Source organism: Triticum aestivum, chromosome 4D (assembly GCF_018294505.1).
Source record: "Triticum aestivum cultivar Chinese Spring chromosome 4D, IWGSC CS RefSeq v2.1, whole genome shotgun sequence".
NCBI classification, from domain to species: Eukaryota; Viridiplantae; Streptophyta; class Magnoliopsida; order Poales; family Poaceae; genus Triticum; species Triticum aestivum.
The window spans coordinates 134,058,286-134,079,276 of NC_057805.1; positions in this window are offsets into that span (position 1 = coordinate 134,058,286).

The following is a 20,991-nucleotide window of genomic DNA, read 5'->3' on the forward strand; positions in this document are numbered from 1 at the left end:
CTCCTTGTCTATCTTCTGAGCTTCTCTGATCCTTTCCATCAAGGTAGACTGAATCTCCAATGTCGCTAAATAGCCTCTTGGGACTATCTCCAAACATAGCTCACGAAGGTCCTCGGCTAACTCCTGAGGTAATTCTCCTGTCATGAGGGTGTTGACATGACTCTTGCGGCTCAACGCGTCTGCTACTACGTTAGCCTTTCCAGGGTGATAATGCAATCTCATATCATAATCTTTAATGAGCTCCAACCATCTCCTCTGTCTGAGGTTTAACTCCTTCTGCGTGAAAATGTACTTCAAACTCTTGTGATCCGTGTACACCTCACAATGGTTTCCGATGAGAAAATGTCTCCATGTTTTCAATGCATGCACCACGGCTGCTAATTCCAAATCATGCGTAGCATAATTCTTCTCATGGGGTTTAAGTTGTCGTGAAGCATACGACACAACTCTTCCATCCTGCATAAGCACTGCTCCAAGTCCTCGACGAGAAGCGTCGCAATAAACTTCATAGTCCTTGCGTTGATCGGGCAGAATCAACACTGGTGATGTAACCAATCGTTTCTTCAGCTCTTGGAAACTAGCTTCACATTCCTCAGTCCAATTGAATTTGGTGTCCTTCTTCAATAGCTCAGTCATGGGCTTAGCAATCTTTGAGAAATTCTCGATGAATCTCCGGTAGTATCCTGCAAGTCCAAGAAAACTCGGATTTCTCCAACTGTCGTGGGTGATTCCCAACTTGTCACTGTGTCAACCTTGGCAGGGTCTACTGCTATTCCTTCTCCAGAAATAACATGTCCAAGGAATCCAACTTCCTTCAGCCAAAATTCACACTTGCTGAACTTGGCATATAACTGATGTTCTCTGAGCTTCTCAAGTACCAATCGTAAATTCTCCTCATGCTCTTCTTCATCCTTGGAAAAGATTAAAATATCATCAATGAACACCACGACGAACTTATCCAAAAACTCCATAAACACTTTGTTCATCAGGTTCATGAAATAGGCCGGTGCGTTAGTCAGTCCAAATGACACAACGGTATACTCATACAATCCATATCTGGTGGTAAATGCCGTCTTGGGTATACCCTGCTCTCGAATCTTTAACTGATGGTACCCTGATCGTAGATCGATCTTGGAAAATACTTTAGCTCCTTGCAAGCGGTCAAACAAGTCATTGATCATCGGCAGTGGGTACTTGTTTTTGATGGTCACTTCATTCAGTCCTCGGTAATCAACAACCATCCTTAGTGATCCATCTTTCTTCTCCACTAGAAGTACTGGTGATCCCCAAGGTGACGAACTTGGGCGAATATAGCCTTTATCCAGTAACTCCTTGATCTGCTTCTTAATTTCCTCCAAATCCTTTGCGGGCATCCTGTACGGTCTCTTAGATATTGGCCCTGTGCCTGGCAAAAGTTCAATCAAAAACTCAATGTCTCTATCTGGTGGCATGCCTGGCAACTCTTCTGGAAATACATCCGGATAATCCTTCACCACTGGTACTTCCTCCTGTACAACTCCTGATAAGGAATTCACTTGAGTCCTCTTTGGCATATGCCGGGATACATACTTGATCCTTTTTCCTTCTGGGGTGGTAAGCAAAATCGTCTTGCTGGCACAATCGATGTTTCCTCCATACAACGATAGCCAATCCATTCCCAAAATCACATCCAAACCTTGCGATTCCAAAACAATGAGGTCTGAGGGGAAAACATGCCTACCAATGGCCAACGGTATCTGAAAACATCCTTGGGTGGCCATATACTCTGCTCCTGGCGAGGTTACTAACATGGGGCTTTTGAGAACTTGGGTGGACATCTTAAACTTGTTTACGAATCCCCTTGATATGTATGAATGCGATGCACCAGTATCGAAAAGAACGGTTGCAGTAAATGACTTAACCAAAACTTACCTATTACTGCATCAGGCTGAGCTTCAACCTCCTCCACGCTCACGTGGTTCACATGTCCTTTGTTGAACGGGTTCGGCTTCTTCCCAGAGCTTCCATTGCCATTTCCATTTTGGGCTTCGGGACAATCAGTAGCATAATGTCCCGTCTTCTGGCACTTGAAACAAGTAATGTGACTTAGATCTCTCTTGGTTGGGGTAGATGGGTTGGTGCGGTTCTGTCCGTTTCCTCCTCCATTCCCATTACCATTCTTGGAGCCATTATGGTTGTGCGAGCTACCTCCTCCATGGGCATGTTGAAACTGTCCTCCTGGCTTCGGGGTAAATCGTGGCTTCTGCTGGGCTCCAGAATTGTACTTCCCTTGTCCATACTTCCTCTTGCGGTTTTCAATCTGCTGATGCTTCCCTTCAATCATGAGAGCTCTATCTACCAGCTCCTGGCAGTTGTTGAAGGTTGCTACCATCAACTGCATACTCAGCTCATCATTCAGTCCTTCCAAAAACTTCTCCTGCTTGGCAGCATCTGTAGCAACGTCATCTGGTGCATAACGTGCTAACTTACTGAAATCCTCCACATACTGGCCTACGGTGCGTCCTCCTTGGCATAGGTTGCGAAACTCACGCTTCTTCATAGCCATAGCTCCTGCTGAAACATGAGCTGTACGGAAAGCTTGCTGAAACTGGTCCCATGTGACAGTGTCAATAGGGTGCGTGGCTGTATAATTCTCCCACCATGATGCTGCGGGTCCATCAAGCTGATGTGCGGCAAAACGCACTCTTTCCGCATCTGTGCATCCTGCAGTGGTCAACTCCCTTCCAACTTTGCGGAGCCAATCATCTGCTATAATCGGCTCGGTGCTACTGGAAAACACCGGCGGGTTTAGCCTTAAGAAACGGGCTAAGTGATCAACAGGTGGTGGTGGCGGTGGGTTGTTGTTGTTGTTGCCTTGGTTCTGAACTAACACTTGCATCAGGCATTCTGTTGCTGAATCAACTGGGTGATCTCTGGCGGGAAAACAAATCCGGTGTCGCGTCTCGGAGGCATCTGATAGGTTTAGAAAAGATGAGAGTTTAGAATAGAATGAGGTCTAGAGAGAAAACACTACCCATATGCTCATGAGACAAATTCAATCAGTATCACTCAATCAATCAAACAAGGCAAAACAATCGATCTAACTAGCGTTACAATGTGCTTGAATTATACTATTAAATGGGGAAAAACTACTACTGATATGGTGGTCTACTAAAAATTCTGATCCGTTGAAGACTCCATGATGTCTGCTCCAGCTTCATCAATCCATTCGTCTTCACTTGGTTCCGTGTCGGTGTCGTCGATGATGATGTAGTTATCCGGACAAGTGCATTCGTCGACTTCTGCTTTTGGCACTGGATTTCCCACGAATGCTCCAATCTTATTCTCCAGGTCGTCAATCTTCCCTACTAGCGCGTTGATTTCCTCCAAGTAATCTTCGCGTGTAGTCTTGAGTTCTTCTTGGAGTTCCTTGATCTTCGTGAATGCCTTCTTCAGTTCTTCCTTGTCCGTGCATATCTGATTCTCCTGGCGTCGGATATGTTGGTTCTGCTCCTGGATGAAAGCTGCAATTGATCCATCCTTCTTGGTCTTGATCATCTCCCATTGCGCGTCTTGACGTCCACAAATTTGATAAATTGTATCCTTAAGCTCCTGGTGATAGACTTCTCCAATGCGTCCCATGGCGATGTGTGCGGCCATGCTCTTCCCTAAACTCCAAGTTGGTGCTTCGAAAACCAATCTCATGGCACTAAACATCCTTCCTGGAATGATAACTTGAATCTTCCAGCTCTCGTCTTCAGGTAATGTGGCGTTGTAGGTTCCGGTGACGCTTGGTATTCCTATGTTCAAGTACTTGGTGACTTCCTTCAAATGTCGTCCAAACGGCGTGTCTTCATCTGGTTGCATGAACTTGCTCCTTGCATTCACCATTCCTAAAAGAGTAGAAAGTGGAGAGGGGTCAAAAATGAGAAGAGAGAAGTTTTCTAGGGCTTAAGCTTAGTGGTCGTGTCCTACAGTCAGTGTGTGCTCTGATACCAACTTTGTAGCGACCAGACCTCAAATGGCATGTGCTGCTGTGCACCAGTGTCATCCCTGGATCAGTAATGCTGACACGCACAGTACAAATGGAGGATTTATAACAGAGTAGCAATCACACACTTATTACATCGAATATCTCCAAAGAGATTAAGTATGATAAACATGGCTTAAGGCCATCTAATAACGATAACAGCGGAAGACTTGGAAGATAAGTGAGTCCATCAACTCCAGCGGCATCACTGAGTATAAGACCACGACCTAAAGCACCTTACTCGTTGTCTGAAAAGTCTGCAACATGAAACGTTGCAGCCCGAAAACGGGTCAGCACATAGAATATGCTGGCAATGTAACACATAGAGAGCAATGAACAATAATGCTATACTACATGCATATATGGCTGGTGGAAAAGCTCTATGGTTACAGTTTTGCGAAAAGCCAATTTTATCCTACTTCAAAGGAATAAATTTTATTTAACTATCATGGTGGTTGAAACATTGAGAAGGTACCTCCAACTCAATCCCAATTAAGTATCATCATTAACCCAACAAAATTAATTATAAGTATCACGGTGATGAGATTCAAATGATAATCCAGGTACTAGATACTCAAGTTGTCCATAACCGGGGACACGGCTAATCATGATTAGTTTGTACACTCTGCAGAGGTTTGCGCACTTTTCCCCACAAGACTCGATCGCCTCCGCTTGATTCTCGCACTACATGATGTTTGAGAAACGGATGACCGAGACACAGTCTTTCAGAAACAATCACTCTTTACTCTGGATGGACCGGTACACCTACTTTCCCCTACATCTGCTAGTCCACCTCTTCAAGAGATCCTGTAACCTACTCAGCTATGCTAGAGCCCATAATAGCTTGTGGCTGCACACGGAAGTTTCTAGCATGAATAATCTTATGATCCCGTTGAGCCTGGGTGGCGGACCTTATACATACAGACAACACTGGGTTCTCCAGGTGCCTCAATCCACCCAGATGTGAGTTTTAGTTGCCACCTTAAGTTGAACCATTAATAAACATCTCACATCTGTCATGGATATCACTCAAACCCAATCCACGTCTACGAGCATAGCATGGAAATATAATAGCAACGTAGAAGTAACTCCCAAGGGTTTGATAAAGAGAACAGGTAATAGGTACTACCTCAACTACTTCCCAGTACCCACAGTTTAAATAGATCCTAATCATGCAAGTGTTTGAGGGAAATAGATCTAATGCAATAAAACTGGGTATGAACAGAATATGATCAAAGTGTTACTTGCCTTGCTGATGATCCGCAAAACCTAGCGATTCGAAGTAACAAGCGGCACACTCCGGGTACTCTATCGCAAACAAACAAGCATACAATCAGTACTCATCTAATGCATAGGTAAAACTCGAATGAAAGATCCAACCAGAAAGTTCAACTTAAGAACTCCGGTTTGCAAAAAGAATCAACTCGAAAGAAGCAACGAAAGTCAAACGGCGAAAGAAAGAAACTTTGTTTGCTAATCTGGATCTAGGTCAAATTTTACTGTAGCAAAAACTTATTTGAGTAGGTTAAACGGAAAGAGAATTTCGAGACGAAACTCTAGGCGCTTGAATCGCCTGATTCCGATAAACGAGCTAGAAGTTAAACAGAATCGAAGATTCGATCAGAAATCGAATCTGAGAAAATAACGAGAAAATCCGACGAAAAAGAAAAACAGACGAACGGTTAAATAACGGACGTTCGTTAACAGAGAAAAACCGCCGAACGCGTTAGTTAAAACGAACGGTTCGGTGAACGCTCGTAAAATAATAAAACCGAAAAAAACCGATCCAGGGTTTTTTTTAAACAAAGCTTTTTTACAGAAAACCGGCAACGACGGGAATCGGGGCGGCGGCGGTACCTCGACGGCGGGCTCCGGCGAGGGGCTCCGGCGGGGTGCGGGGCTCGGGGGTGCGGGGCGGCGGCTCCCGGCGGCGGCGGCGGGGCAAACGGCGGCGGCGGCGGGGCGTGTTGCGGCGGCGGCGATGAGGGGCTCCGGCGGCGGCTCGTGGTGAGGAAAGAGAGGGGGGGTGTGCGGCGGCTTGGGCAAGGGGGCACCCGAGGCGGCGGCGGCTCCCGTGCCCGGGACGGACTCCGGCGGCGAGCTCCCGTGCGGGAAGAGGAAGGCGCGAGGCGGGCCGTCGGCTGGGCCTTTGGCCCAGTCGGCGCGCGGGCGGTTTTGTTTTTTTTTAAATAAGTGCCGCGGAAAATAATTCGTAGAAAAATAAATAAAAATCAGAAAAATATGAAATAAATTTTCCCCGTCTAGTTAGAACATCTAGAATAGGGTGAACATTTTTAAAATAAAAAATAAATATTTTTGAAAACATGCAATATTTTTAATGCAATAAAAATTGCAAATAAATTCCAAATAATGTTTTTAACATTTTTCCTACGGTATTTCAATTGTTTTGGAGAAGTCATATTTTCTCCTCTCGTTTATTTAAAATGAAATATTTTTCCGGAGAGAAAAATAATTAAAACCACAATCCTCGTTTGAAAAATCAAATTTGAAAATTCGAGAAAATCCCCAACTCTCTCCGAGGGTCCTTGAGTTGCTTAGGATTATCGAGGATTTGTCAAAATGCAACAAAACATGATATGCAATGATGGTCTATGTATAACATTCCAAATTGAAAATTTGGGATGTTACATTGAGTCTCCTTGAATATCTACTTGGGGTGCCTTGGGCAACCCCAAGCTTGAGATCTTGCCTCTCCTCCTTCTCCTCATATCGAAACCTCCTCGATCTTTGATCACTTCATCCACACAAAACTCAATAGAAAGTTCGGTATGATCCACTAGTATAATAAAGCAAATCACTACTCTAAGTACTGTTGCAAACCAATTCATTTTTTTGCATTGTAGCTACTGTAATATAATTTTTCCATGGCTTATACCACCGATAGAATCGATAGTTTCATCAAAACAAGCAACATAATGCATCAAAAACATAATCTGTCTTAAACAAGACAGTCTATAGTAATCTGAACACTACCATACTTTTGTAACTCCAAAAATTCTGAAAAATTAGGACAACGTAAACAATTTGTATAGCAAGACTGTACAAAAAGTTTCAGAAACGTTTAACTTTCCAGTAAAAAATGAAATTTCACGCGCTACAGCCAAAGTTCCTGTTTCTGCACCACACATACCAACAAGAAATCTAATCATCCTAAAGGCAAATCTTGGCACATTATTTTTATAATACAATGGAATTGTACAAGGGGATAATTATTTTTGTGAGAATCTTCATGAAAAAATCTACATTGTTTCCATGAGCATGAACACAAGTGTTCAAGGTCGACCCTCACTTCTCCAATGCATAACATCCAATCACTTCTCTTTTGTGAAAAGTTTTAAGTTCCCCTCTATACTTTTTTTGTTTTTAAACTATATAAAATCACTCAACAGAAATAAATGACTCTCTAAAACTTCTGGGTTGTCTCCCTGGCAGCGCTTTCTTTAAAGCCATTAAGCTAGGCATAAAGTGCTCAAGTAATGAATCCACCCGGATCCCAAGGTATATCAAAGCCAATTTGAATCAACAATGATTTAGCATTTCGTAGTGAGCACAAAACAACATATATCAGGCAATGACGAAGTCTAACTCTCTTCCTATGCATCGGCATGTCATATAAGAACAATTCATGCACATCAAATAAAGGCCAATACATAGCATAAGCAGTTTCTTGCAATTTTATCGTGTTGGAAACATAGAGAGGTGGAGATATAGTTCCTCTCTCATAATAATTGCAAGTAGGAGCAGCAAGCACATGCATATTATATTCATCAAAATCATCATGTGCAACGGTGGAATGCAACCCACCAATATAATCCTTAATAAGAGCAAACTTCTCCGATATAGTGTCGTTAGGAGAATCCAAAAAGATAATAGGACTATCATGTGTGGGTGCAATAGCAACAATTTCATTCTTAACATAAGGAACTATGGCAAGTTCATCTCCATAAGCATAGTTTAAATTGGCATCATGGCCACAAGCATATCTATCATCAAGTTCATCAAAAAGGGATATTTCAAGTGAAGCAACGGAATCATAGCAATTATCATAACATTCATCCTTCGGTAAGAACGAAGGGACATTAAACGATATATGAGTTTGAGGGTTACTCTTATTAGAAGGTGGGCACATGTAGCTAATCCGTTCTTCCTCTGTTTGTTCTTCGCTCTCCTCATCATCTTTTTCATCCAATGAGCTCGCAGTTTCATCAATTTCTTCTTCCATAGACTCCTGCAAAATATTAATCTCTTCTTGGATAGCGGAGACTTTCTCAATAAATTCATCAATATCGAAATTTTATTTATAATTATCATAGCAATATTTAAGGATGGCAAAATTTTCAGGTCTGTAAACATCATCATCAAAAGCTTCATATTTTTCAAACAAAGATTCAATTTCATAAGCACCCTTAAAAGCAACAAATTCTTCTATTCGTTCCACATCATAGTAATCATATATACCTCTAGCATAAGAAGCCAAGGTTTCCTTGTCATTAAATTCACGTGAAAAGGGAAGATGTGGAGCATTCATCCTAGAGCAACAAGTAAAATCATATCTCTGACATAAATTCCAAGCATACGAATGCAACATATAAATTTGATCCCATAAAAGTTTCCCTTTTGTGTCAAGCGATAATCCCTAAAGTATTCACGTTGATCCAATGTTACTCCCATTATCAAGTTGAATGGGGTTTTCTCAGGATTATCAAAGTAGTGCATAATATTCTTCACATAACGAGCATCGAGGGTTTTAGGAGGTTCCCCATCTCCATGAGTAGCAAGTACCACTAGTTTTTTTGGTGTTTCGTGTTCCATATCCAAAACTACAGATAGAGAACAACTTATAACAGAGAATTAAAACTACTTAGTGATAAAGCAAACAAGCACACACGAGAATATTCACCCCACGCTATAACTCCCCGGCAACGGCACCAGAAAAAGGTCTTGATAACCCACAAGTATAGGGGATCAATTGTATACTCTTTTGATAAGTAAGAGTGTCGAACCCAACGATGAGCTAAAGGTAGAACAAATATTCCCTGAAGTTCTATCGACCACCGATACAACTCTACGCACACTTGACGTCTGCTTTACCGAAAACAAGTACGAAACTAGTTTGTAGGAGTGATGCTAGAACTACTTTGCAAGAATAAAACTAGAAGTATTTTGCAAGATAATAAAAGTTAGGTGTTTAGTAAAAGGGTTTGTGTCAACAAGAAATTTATTTGTCCCTAGGCAATCGATAACAAGTACCGGTAATCATTCTTGTAATTTTATATGAGGGAGAGGCATGAGCTAACATACTTTCTCTACATGGATCATATGCACTTATGATTGGAACTCTAGCAAGCATCCGCAACTACTAAAGATCTTTAAGGTCGCGAAACCCAACAATAGCATTAAGTATAAAGTCCTCTTTACTCCCATACGCCATAACCCACTTATCCACGTTTGGGCTGCTGTCATCCCCCGCAACACTGACAATAAGTAAACCATGAACATATTGCAACACCCTACAGCGCGGGCCCTCATGTTTGCGCGAGACGGAGGACACCGTACGACAACACCGTAAATAAAATATACAATCATACCAACCAAGATCACGATTAACCCACAGGACAAAACGGATCTACTCAAACATCATAGGATAACCATAGATCATTGGGAAATAATATATGGAGTTCAGCAGCATGCTTAAGTAGATATTACAGCGGGGAGAAGAGGTGTTACACCACTGCATAGAGGGGGAGAAAGTTGGTGTAGACGGTAGCAAGATTGTTGATGTAGATCGCCGTCACGGTCCTAGCCCCGGCGGCACTCCGGCGCCACCGGGAGAGAGGGGGAGAGAGACCCCCTCCTCCTTCTTCTTCTTCCTTGGCCTCCCCCTAGATGGGAGGAGAGTTCCCCCTCTGGTTTCTTGGTCTCCACGGAAGCGGAGGGGCGGGAGCCCCTCCGAGATTGGATCTCCCTCTCTGTTCTCTTCTGTTTCGCGTTCCCCAGATCTGACCGAAAACCGTTTCTTATATTCCGGGAGATCCGTAACTCCGATTGCGCTGAGATTTTAACACGATTTTTTTCAGATATAAGCTTCCTTGCGCCCGACGTAGAGCTCCAACCGACGTTCGAGGAGGGCACAACCCACCACCACGCGCCAGGAGCCTTTGGCGCGCCCTGGTGTCTTGTGGGCTGTGTGGGCCTCCGTTTGCTGTGATTCCAACTCTGAAAAATCACATATATTCCAAAGTAATTCTCCGTGAAACTTTATTGCATTTGGACTTTGTTTGATATGGATACTCTGCGTTACAAAAAAATGCAGAAAACAGGAACTGGCACTGGGCACTGGATCAATAGGTTAGTCCAATAAATCATATCAAAAGTTGCCAAAAGTATGTAAAAGTTGTATAATATTGGCATGAAACAATAAAAAATTATAGATACGACCGAGACCTATCACGCTCCAGGAGGAGCGGTAGTAACGCACGGAACCAAATCGCGCAAGAACAGCCACTACGGATCTAGAAACATCCACAAAAATAGATCGGTACTACCGTTGATCAGAACTACACTGTTGTATCACACCAAATAGCATATCTACTGCACTAGCACTCTCCTACAATCTCCTCTTGCAACGATTTAGCCGGAAATCATAAGAACCACACATGCATCTCCCCAGGACCTAGAAGCACAACAACGGGGCAAAGAGAAAGGGACTGGGGGAGATACCGGGGTCCATGGCAAGAGGGCGAGGTGGGGATCGATCCCACCGGTCGGAATGCGAGGAGAGCGGCCGGAGACAGAGATCCGGTGAGGTCTTCCGGCGCTGTTCTAGGGAAGGAGAGAGAGAGAGAGACGAAGTGGGGAAAAGAGATGAATGGGTATGAGGGAGTTGGAACTCCCCCTACCCGCTCTTAACCCCCACGCGCTCGCGACAACGCGGTAGTACTGCGAGTCATCGCGGTAGTACCGCCCGGACGGAAGTACTGCACACGGGGCGGTAGTACCGCTCTTCCAACGACAGTAAAAAATTACTGCCACGATGGAAGCGGTAGTACCGTGCCTGGGATGCAGATGTGCACGCACAGGGCAACCCATCTCCAGCGGTAGTACCGTGGCTTCCACGGTAGTACCGTAAACCCAAGAAAGTGCATGTTTCAACAAAAATAGAAAAACACGGCCTTTGCAATGCAACCTTCAAGAAACCGGACACGGAAAAGAGCACACACAAGAGGCAAATTAAACACAAACATGGCTCAAAGGAAGGCAAAACACAACAAGGACCAAACACGAAACACAACCTCTCAAAAGAGAGGGCGGTGGCCGGAGCCACCTATGGTTGAGTCAATTGGTATGACACCGCGAAGAATTATCCTTGGGCCCATGACCAAAACTCGTCTTTGAAGCACAAGTACCATCAAAAATGGCTAATGTGAAAGAGTTGATCAATTTATGCATAATGGGGGGAGGGAGAGTTCATTGAGAGAACAACACTCCTCCTATGTCCATGCCTACACCTAAAAAAGACATCAAGATGAGTATGGTGGGGTGTGCAAGGGTTCAAGCCACATTGCTCGAATCAATGATATTTAGCTCATGCCTTAACTCGCGAAATATTGCTTCATCCAAGGGCTTCGTGAAGATATCTGCAAGGTTATCATGAGTGTTGACATAGTTGAGCTCGGTCTCCCCTCGCCTAATATGATCCCGGATGAAATGATACCGAATCTCAATATGCTTCATCTTGAAGTGTTGCACCGGGTTGAGAGAGATCTTTATGGCACTTTCTTTGTCACACCAAAGAGGCACTTTGTCACAAATGACACCGTAATCCTTTAAAGTTTGCCTCATCCAAAGAAGTTGAGCACAACAACTACCGGCGGCCACATACTCCGCTTCTGTATACGAGAGAGACACACAACTTTGCTTCTTAGAAGACCAACTCACCAAAGAGCAACCAAGAAATTGGCACCCTCCGGAAGTTGACTTCCTATCCACTTTGTCTCCCGCCCAATCCGAGTCTGAAAAGTCCACAAGGTTGAAGTTAGCTCCTCTTGGGTACCACAAGCCAAAGTTTGTGGTATGAGCCAAATATCGAAAGATTCGCTTGACCGCCACATAGTGGCTTTCCTTAGGTGCGACTTGAAACCGTGCACAAATTCCCACACTCAACATGATATTCGGTCTAGATGCACAAAGGTAAAGCAAGGAGCCAATCATGGAGCGATATACCTTTTGATCCACCGCTTTACCATTGGGATCTATGTCAAGTTGGCATTTGACGGGCATTGGAGTGGAAGCCGGCTTGACATCACTTAGCTTGAATCTCTTGAGCATGTCTTGAGTGTATTTGGCTTGGTTGATGAAGGTTCCTTCTCTTCTTTGCTTGATTTCGAACACGAGAAATAACTTCAACTCTCCCATCATGGACATCTTGAACTTCGAGGTCATGAGAGCGGCAAATTCCTCATTGAAAGCTTTGTTAGGCGAACCAAAGATAATATCATCAACATATAGTTGGCATACAAACAACTCCTCTTTGACCTTCTTAGTAAAAAGAGTGGGTTCGATTTTCCCAATTTCAAACCCATGATCTTGCAACAACTCGGTAAGGTGCTCATACCACACACGTGGGGATTGTTTAAGGCCATAGAGTGCCTTGTCGAGTTGGTACACATGATTGGGGAACTCGGGATCCTCAAACCCCGAGGGTTGTTTGACATACACCAACTCATTAATAGGACCATTAAGAAAAGCACTCTTCACATCCATTTGTTGCAACTTGAAGTTATGATGAGAAGCATAAGCAATCAACAAACGAATAGATTCAAGGCGGGCAACGGGAGCAAAGGTTTCATCGTAGTCGATACCCTCGACTTGGGAGTAGCCTTGTGCTACCAAACGAGCCTTGTTGCGAACGATAATCCCATGAGCATCTTGCTTGTTCTTGATCCACTTGGTTCCAATGACATTATGGTTCCCCTTTGGCCTTGGCACCAATCTCCACACCTTGTTGTGCTCGAAGTTGTTGAGTTCTTCATGCATGGCATTAAGCCAATCCGGATCCTCGAGCGCCTCATAGACCTTTTGGGGTTCCACACAAGAAACAAACGCGTGATGTTCACAATAGTTTGCTAATTGTCTATGAGTGCTTACCCCCTTTCTTAAGCTTCCAAGCACATTCATCATGAGATGATCTTTGGTAGTGAGATTGGATGCAATCTTGGCGGCACGATGCTCCAATTCCTCCTCGGGAGAGAGTTGATGAGCGGCAACTTGATCATCTTGAGCGTCGTCTTGAGCTTGTTCGTGATCTTGAGCTTGCTCTTGATCTTGAACTTGCTCGGTCATGAGAACTTGACCTTGGGCATCACTTGGAGGTTCACCACCATCTTGAGGTTGATCTTGCCCTTGATCTTGTTCATTTGGTTGAGGCCCTTCACTTTGTTCTTCAGAAGCGTGTGGGTCTTGGGTTGGTGATGGTTCCACTTGAGTGGAACACTGTCCTTCTCCTTCGGCCACAAGGGGTTCCTCAATGGGTAGGATATGACCAACACCCATTCTTCTTATGGCTTGGGGAGGAATTTCATCACCTACATCACAAGTACCACTTTGCTCCACTTGGGAGCCATTATTCTCATCAAACTCCACGTTACACGTCTCCTCATTGAGTCCGGTGGACTTGTTGATGACACGGTAAGCATGAGAGTTTGTAGCATAACCAACAAATATGCCCTCATGAGCTCTAACCTCAAATTTAGACAAACGAACACCTTTCTTGAGAATGAAACACTTACACCCGAACACCCAGAAGTACTTGAGGTTGGGCTTGTTTCTGGTAAGTATCTCATATGGAGTCTTGTTCAAGCCTTTGCAGAGATAGAGCCGATTGGATGCATGACAAGTAGTGTTGATGGCTTCGGCCCAAAAGTTGTACGGAGACTTGAACTCCGCCATCATGGTCCTTGCCGCATCCATCAACATCCGGCTCTTCCTCTCCGCTACACCATTTTGTTGAGGGGTGTAAGGTGCGGAATATTGATGCTTGATCTCCTCATCACTAAGAAACTCATCCAAGGTGTAGTTCTTGAACTTGGAGCCATTGTCAATTCTTTTCGTGAAGATCTTTGCATTGTGTTGAAGTTGAGCTTCATTTGCAAAGTCGATGATGGTTTGTTGGGTCTCACTCTTCCTCTTGAAGAAATATACCCAAGTGTATCTTGAATAATCATCCACAATCACCAAGCAATACTTTCTACCCCCAAGACTATCAAAGGATGGAGGCCCAAAGAGATCCAAGTGAAGGAGCTCCAAGGGCCTCTTTGAGTAGATGATAGTTGTGGGAGGGTGAGCCTTCTCATGTAGCATTCCTTCGATACAAGCACCGCAAGCACGATCTTTAGCAAAACTAACATTTGTTAGTCCACGGACATGGTCCCCCTTGAGAAGACTTTGCAAAGATCTCATATTGACATGGGCTAAGCGGTGATACGTCTCCAACGTATCTATAATTTTTGATTGTTCCATGCCAGAAAGCAATCCAGAAGACTTGGAGTCGAAGTCTGGAACTCCACGAGGCGGCCACGAGGCAGGAGGGCGTGCCCCCCACCCTCATGGGCCCCTCGTAGCTCCACCGACGTACTTCTTTCGCCTATATTTACTCTTATACCCTAGATCGATCGCAGAGAGCCACAAAAACCACTTTTTGTAACATCCCAAATTTTCAATTTGGAATGTTATACATAGGTCATTCATGCATATCATATTTTATTGCATTTTCGTTTCGCGATCCTCGAAATTCTAAGCAACTCAAGGACCCACGGAGAGAGTTGGGGATTTCACGTTTTTCATATTTGAATTTTATCAATATTGAAATAAGGATCACTTTGGTTTAAATATTTTTCTCTCCGAAAATATTTCATATTAAAATATATGAGAGGAGATAATATGACTTCTCCAAAATAAATGAAATATTGGAGGAAAAATATTAAAATCAAATAAATAAATTTTATTTGGATTTTATTTCAATTTTATTCGAATTAGGAAAATATGCATTTTTTAAAATTGCATTAGAGGCCCAAATAAATGTTCACTTTCTCTGGAATATTATTAGAGGACCATGAAAATTTATTTCAGGATTTTTAGAGTCTGTTTAGTATTTCTTTTATTTGTTTTTCCGCGCTAGCTTTAAAAAAACAAAAAAGAGCACCGACCTAACGGGCCGTGTTCGACCCGGACACCTCGCCCGGCCGGCCTTATAAGCCCGCGCCTGACCCCGCCAGCCCAGCCACCCCCGCCCCGCAAACCCTAGCGCGCCGCCGCTCCACGCCGCCGTCCCGCCGGAGCCGCGCCGCCGCCGCCCTGCGATCCTGCCGCTGCTGACGACCATGCCGGAGGTAGCCGCCGCCGTTTGTCGGTCTTTCTCAGAAAAACCGTTCGGTTTTTTTAAAACCCTATATCTAGTTTTTTAAAATAGATCGGTTCGTTCGGTTTTCTGTCGGTTTATTTATTTAGCGGACGTTCGCCCGTACGTTCATTTTAACGAACGTTGTTCGTCGGTTAGTCGCAGACAGCGAACGTTCGTTCATTAGCCTGTTCGTCAGTTTTTCTTTTTCCAGGGTTTTTTCGCGATTATTTTCGATCGCGATTTCTGCCCTAATCTTCGATCTAGTATATCTTTTCGCTCGTTTATCCAAATCAGGTGAAACAAGCGCCTAGATCTTTGTCTCGAAACCCTCTTTCTATTTAACCAACTTGAACAAGATTTTGGAACTGTAAAATTTGACTTTAGTCTAGATTAGTAATCAGATCTTGTTTCTTTCGCAGTTTGAGTTTCGTTGCTCCGTTTGATTTGATTCTTTTTGCAAACCGGAGTTCTTCAGTTGAACTTTCTGGTTAAGATCTTCTTATTTGAGTTTTACCCATGCATCTTTGCTTGATTGCTTATGTATGCTATTGTTTGTTTGCGATAGAATTCCTGGAGTGCGAAGCGTGCTACTACGAGTCTCTAGGATTTAAAGATCGTCAGCAAGGCAAGTAACACATTGATCATACTCTTTCATACCCAGTTTTTATGCATTAGTTCCAATCCTCAAACACTGCATGATTAGGATGTGATTAACTTGTGGGTTTGGGAAGTAGTTGATGAGGTAGAACCTATTACCTGTTTGATTATCAAACCCTTGGGAGTTACTTCTACGTTATGCTTATATTGCTATGCTATGCTCGTAGACGTGGAATGGGTTTGAGTGTATCCATGACAGATGTGAGTTTGTTAATTAATGATTCAATTTAAGGTGGCAACTTTAATACACATCTGGGTGGATTGTTGCTTTTGGGCACCTAGGGTTATACCAGTGTTGTCCTAGGAGATCCCGGGGTTATACCGTGTGATCCTCCTATGGTCCGCCACCCAGGCTCTAAGGGATCATAAGATTATTCATGCTAGAAACTTCCATGTGCAGCCACAAGCTATTATGGGCTCTAGCATAGTTGAGTAGGTTGCATGACCTCTTCCAGTGGTAGGCTAGCAGATGTAGGGGATGTAGGTTGGTACTGTCTACCCGGGGTTAGAGTTAATGCTTCTGAAAAACTATGTCTCGGTCATCCGTTTCTCAAACACCATGTAGTGCGAGAAATCCAATGGAGGAGATCGAGTCTTGTGGGGAAAAGTGCGCAAACCTCTGTAGAGTATATAAACTAATCATGGTTAGCCGTGTCCCCGGTTATGGACATCTTGAGTATCTGGTACTTGAATTATTGGATTGATCTATCACTCTAAATTAATTTGTTGGGTTGTTAATGATTACTTTTAATTGGGATCGAGATGGGGGTACCATTCTCAATGTTTCAACTACCATGATAGTTAAATAAAATCTATTCCTTTGTTGTAGGGAAAAATTGGCTTTTCGCAAAACATTATAACCATAGAGCGTCCACCAGCCATATATGCATGTAGTGATAGCATTTATCTGTTCATTGCTCTACTGTGTTATATTGCCAGCATATTCCATGTGCTGACCCGTTTTCGGGCTGCAACATATCATGTTGCAGACTTTTCAGACGAGGAGTAAGGTGCGCTAGGTCGTTTGTCATGCACTCAGCTATGTCGTTGGAGTTGATGGACTCACTTTATCTTCCAAGCCTACTGCTGTTATCTTATTTAGATGGCCTTAAACCATATTTATTGTAATAAGTTCTCTTTTGAGACATTCGATGTAATAAGTGTGTGATTGCTACTCTGCTATAAATCCATTTAAGTACTGTGTGTGTCAGCATTACTGATCCAGGGATGGCACTGAACACAGAGACTTGACCGTCTGAGGTTGGGTCGCTACAAGATGGTATCAGAGCACACGCTAAATGTAGGACACGACCACTAAGATGAGCCATAGGTCACTCTCCTCTACTCATTTCTGACTCCTCTCCATTTTCTACTCTTTAGGATGACAGACTCAAGGAACAAGTTTGCACAACCGAAAGAAGAGCGCTGGATGATTCGAGTTCGAGTTCCAGGAAGGACATTCACGCCAGTCACTGAGCCCATAGAGTTTTCCTTTGATGCCCCAACCTGGAGTCTAGGAAAGAGCATGGTAGCCCACATCGCCATGGGACGCATTGGCGAAGTTTACCACAAGGATCTCAAGGATACTATCTACCAAATATGTGGGTGCCGAGATGAGCAATGGGAGATAGTCAGCACCAGGAGGGACAGGTCCATAGCAGCATTCATCCAGGAGTTAAACCAGCACATTCGACGCCAGGAGAACCAGTTGTGCGCAAGCGTGATAGATTTGAAGAAGGCGATGACTAGGATCACAGAGCTAGAAGAGGAACTCAAGTCTACACGCGATGGATATGAGGAGGAAATGACGATACTCGTGGAGAAGAATGACGACCTAACAAGGAAGCTAGGAGTTTTCATGGGAGACCCCGCGCCAGGAGGAGAAGAAGACGAACCCAAGGAAGTTCGTTCTGAAGACTACATCGCCATCGACGACACCGACTCCGACCCTGATGGTAGTGATGATGATTATGAAGACGAAGCTAGAGCAGATATCATGGAGTCTTCCACCGATCAATATTTCTAGAATGACCACCATATGAGTAGTAGTATTCCCCCATCATGTATATAGTAGTAGTCCGAGCACTTTTGTAACGATAGTTCTAGATCGATTGTATGCCCTTGCTTGAATTGATTTGGTGTGATATGATTGTGTTTGTCTCATGTGCATATGGGTAGAGCTTTCTCACTAGAACTCTTTTCTATTCTAATCTGTCCCCTCTAAACCCATCAGATGCCTCCGAGACGTGATACCGGATTTCTCTTCCCACCGGAGATCACCCAGTTGATCCAGCAACAGAATGCCTTGATGCAGATATTAGTCCAGAACCAAGGCAACAACAACAACAACAACAACGACGACGACAACAACAACTCGCCACCACCACCTCCAGTTGATAACTTAGCCCATTTTCTGAGGTTGCAGCCACCGGTGTTTTCTAGTAGCACCGAACCAATAGTTGATGATGACTGGCTACGCAAGATTGGAAGGAAGTTGACCACCACAGGTTGCACAGATGCTAAGAAGGTGCGTTTTGCTGCACACCAATTGGATGGACCAGCAGCTTCATGGTGGGAGAATTACACAGCTACTTTCCCTATAGCCAATATCACTTGGGATCAGTTTCAGCAAGCATTCCGCACGGCCCATGTCTCAACTGGAGCCATGAGTATGAAGAAGCGCGAGTTTCGCAACTTGCGCCAGGGAAATCGCACGGTGGCTCAGTACGTAGATGAGTTTAGTAAGCTATCTCGTTATGCCCCTGATGATGTGGCCACAGATGCCGCAAAGCAGGAGAAGTTTATGGAAGGGCTGAATGATGAGATGAGCATGCAGTTGATGGTGGCAACATTTAACAACTACCAGGAGCTGGTAGACAAGGCTCTTATGATGGAAGGGAAGCAGCAACAGATTGAGAGCCGCAAGAGGAAGTATGGACAAGGAAAGTACAATTCTGGAGCTCAGCAGAAGCCTCGTTTCACCCCGAACTCGGGAGGATTTGCCCATACCATGGAGGCCACACTCACAATGGAGGGAGTTCGCATAACCACAGTGGCCCCAAGAATGGAAACGGGAATGGAGCAGGCAGCAATCAGAACCGCTCTAACCCAACCACACCCGCCAAGAAGGATCAAAGTCACATTACCTGTTTCAAGTGCGGGAAGACTGGGCACTATGCCAATGATTGTCCGGAATTGAAGAACGAAAATGGCAATGGAAGCGCTGGGAAGAAGCCCAACCCTTTCAACAGGGGACAAGTGAGCCACGTGAACGTGGAGGAGGTTGAAGAGCAGCCTGATGCAGTTATCGGTAAGTTTTTGGTTAAGTCATTTACCGCTCTTGTTCTATTTGATACTGGTGCATCACATTCATGCATTTCAAGGGGGTTTGTGGACAAGTTTAAGTTACCCACCTTAGCCCTTAGGACACCCTTGCTAGTGATCTCACCCGGTGCAGAGTATATGGCCAGCCGATGGTGCGATCGGATACCCTTAACCATTGGTAGCCATGTTTTCCCCTCAGACCTAATAATTTTGGAGTCACAAGGATTGGATGTGCTACTGGGAATGGATTGGTTATCAAAGTATGGAGGAAACATTGACTGTGCTAGCAGATCAATTCTACTCACCACCCCGGAGGGAAAAAGGATCAAGTATGTATCTAGGCATGCGCCTAGGAGGACTCAAGTAAATTCTCTCATGGGAGTTGTTCAGGAGGAAGTGTCGGTAGTGAAGGATTACTCGATGTATTTCCAGAGGAGTTACCAGGCATGCCACCAGATCGAGACATTGAGTTTTTGATAGAGCTGTTGCCAGGCACCGGGCCGATACCGAAGAGACCGTACCGGATGCCCGCGAATGATCTAGAAGAGATCAAGAAGCAGATTAAGGAGTTGTTGGAGAAAGGTTACATCCGACGAAGTTCATCACCATGGGGAGCCCCAGTGCTCTTGGTTGAGAAGAAGGATGGATCATTGAGGATGGTTGTTGATTATCGTGCGTTGAATGAAGTAACGATCAAGAACAAGTACCCACTGCCGATGATCAATGATTTGTTTGACCAGCTGCAAGGAGCTAAAGTGTTTTCGAAGATCATTTGCGATCAGGATATCACCAGCTGAAGATTCGAGAAAAGGATATACCAAAAACAGCTTTCACCACAAGGTACGGGTTATATGAGTATACGGTTATGTCATTTGGACTGACTAACGCCCCTGCCTATTTCATGAGTATGATGAACAAGGTGTTCATGGAGTTCTTGGATAAGTTTGTCGTGGTGTTCATTGATGATATCTTTGTATACTCGAAGAATGAAGAGGAACACAAGGAACATTTGCGTTTAGTTCTCGAGAAGCTCAGGGAACATCAGTTGTATGCCAAGTTCAGCAAATGTGAGTTTTGGTTGAAGGAAGTTGGATTTCTTGGACATGTTATATCAGGAGAAGGTATAGCAGTGGATCCTACCAAGGTTCAGCCAGTCACCGAGTGGTTGGCACCCACCTCAGCTGGAGAAATCCGCAGTTTTCTCGGACTCACAGGATACTATCGGAGATTTATTGAGAATTTCTCCAAGATTGCGAAGCCTATGACGGCATTGTTGAAGAAGGACACCAAGTTCCATTGGAATGAAGAATGTGAAGCAAGTTTCCAGGAGTTGAAGAAACGTTTGACTACAGCCCCAGTGCTGATTCTACCGGATATACGCAAGGATTTCCAAGTGTATTGCGACGCCTCTCGCTTAGGACTTGGAGGAGTACTTATGCAGGACAGAACAGTTGTTTCATATGCCTCACGATAGCTTCGACCGCATGAGTTGAATTATGCCACGCATGATTTGGAGTTAGCAGCCGTAGTGCATGCGCTCAAAACCTGGAGACATTTTCTTATTGGAAATCGTTGTGATGTG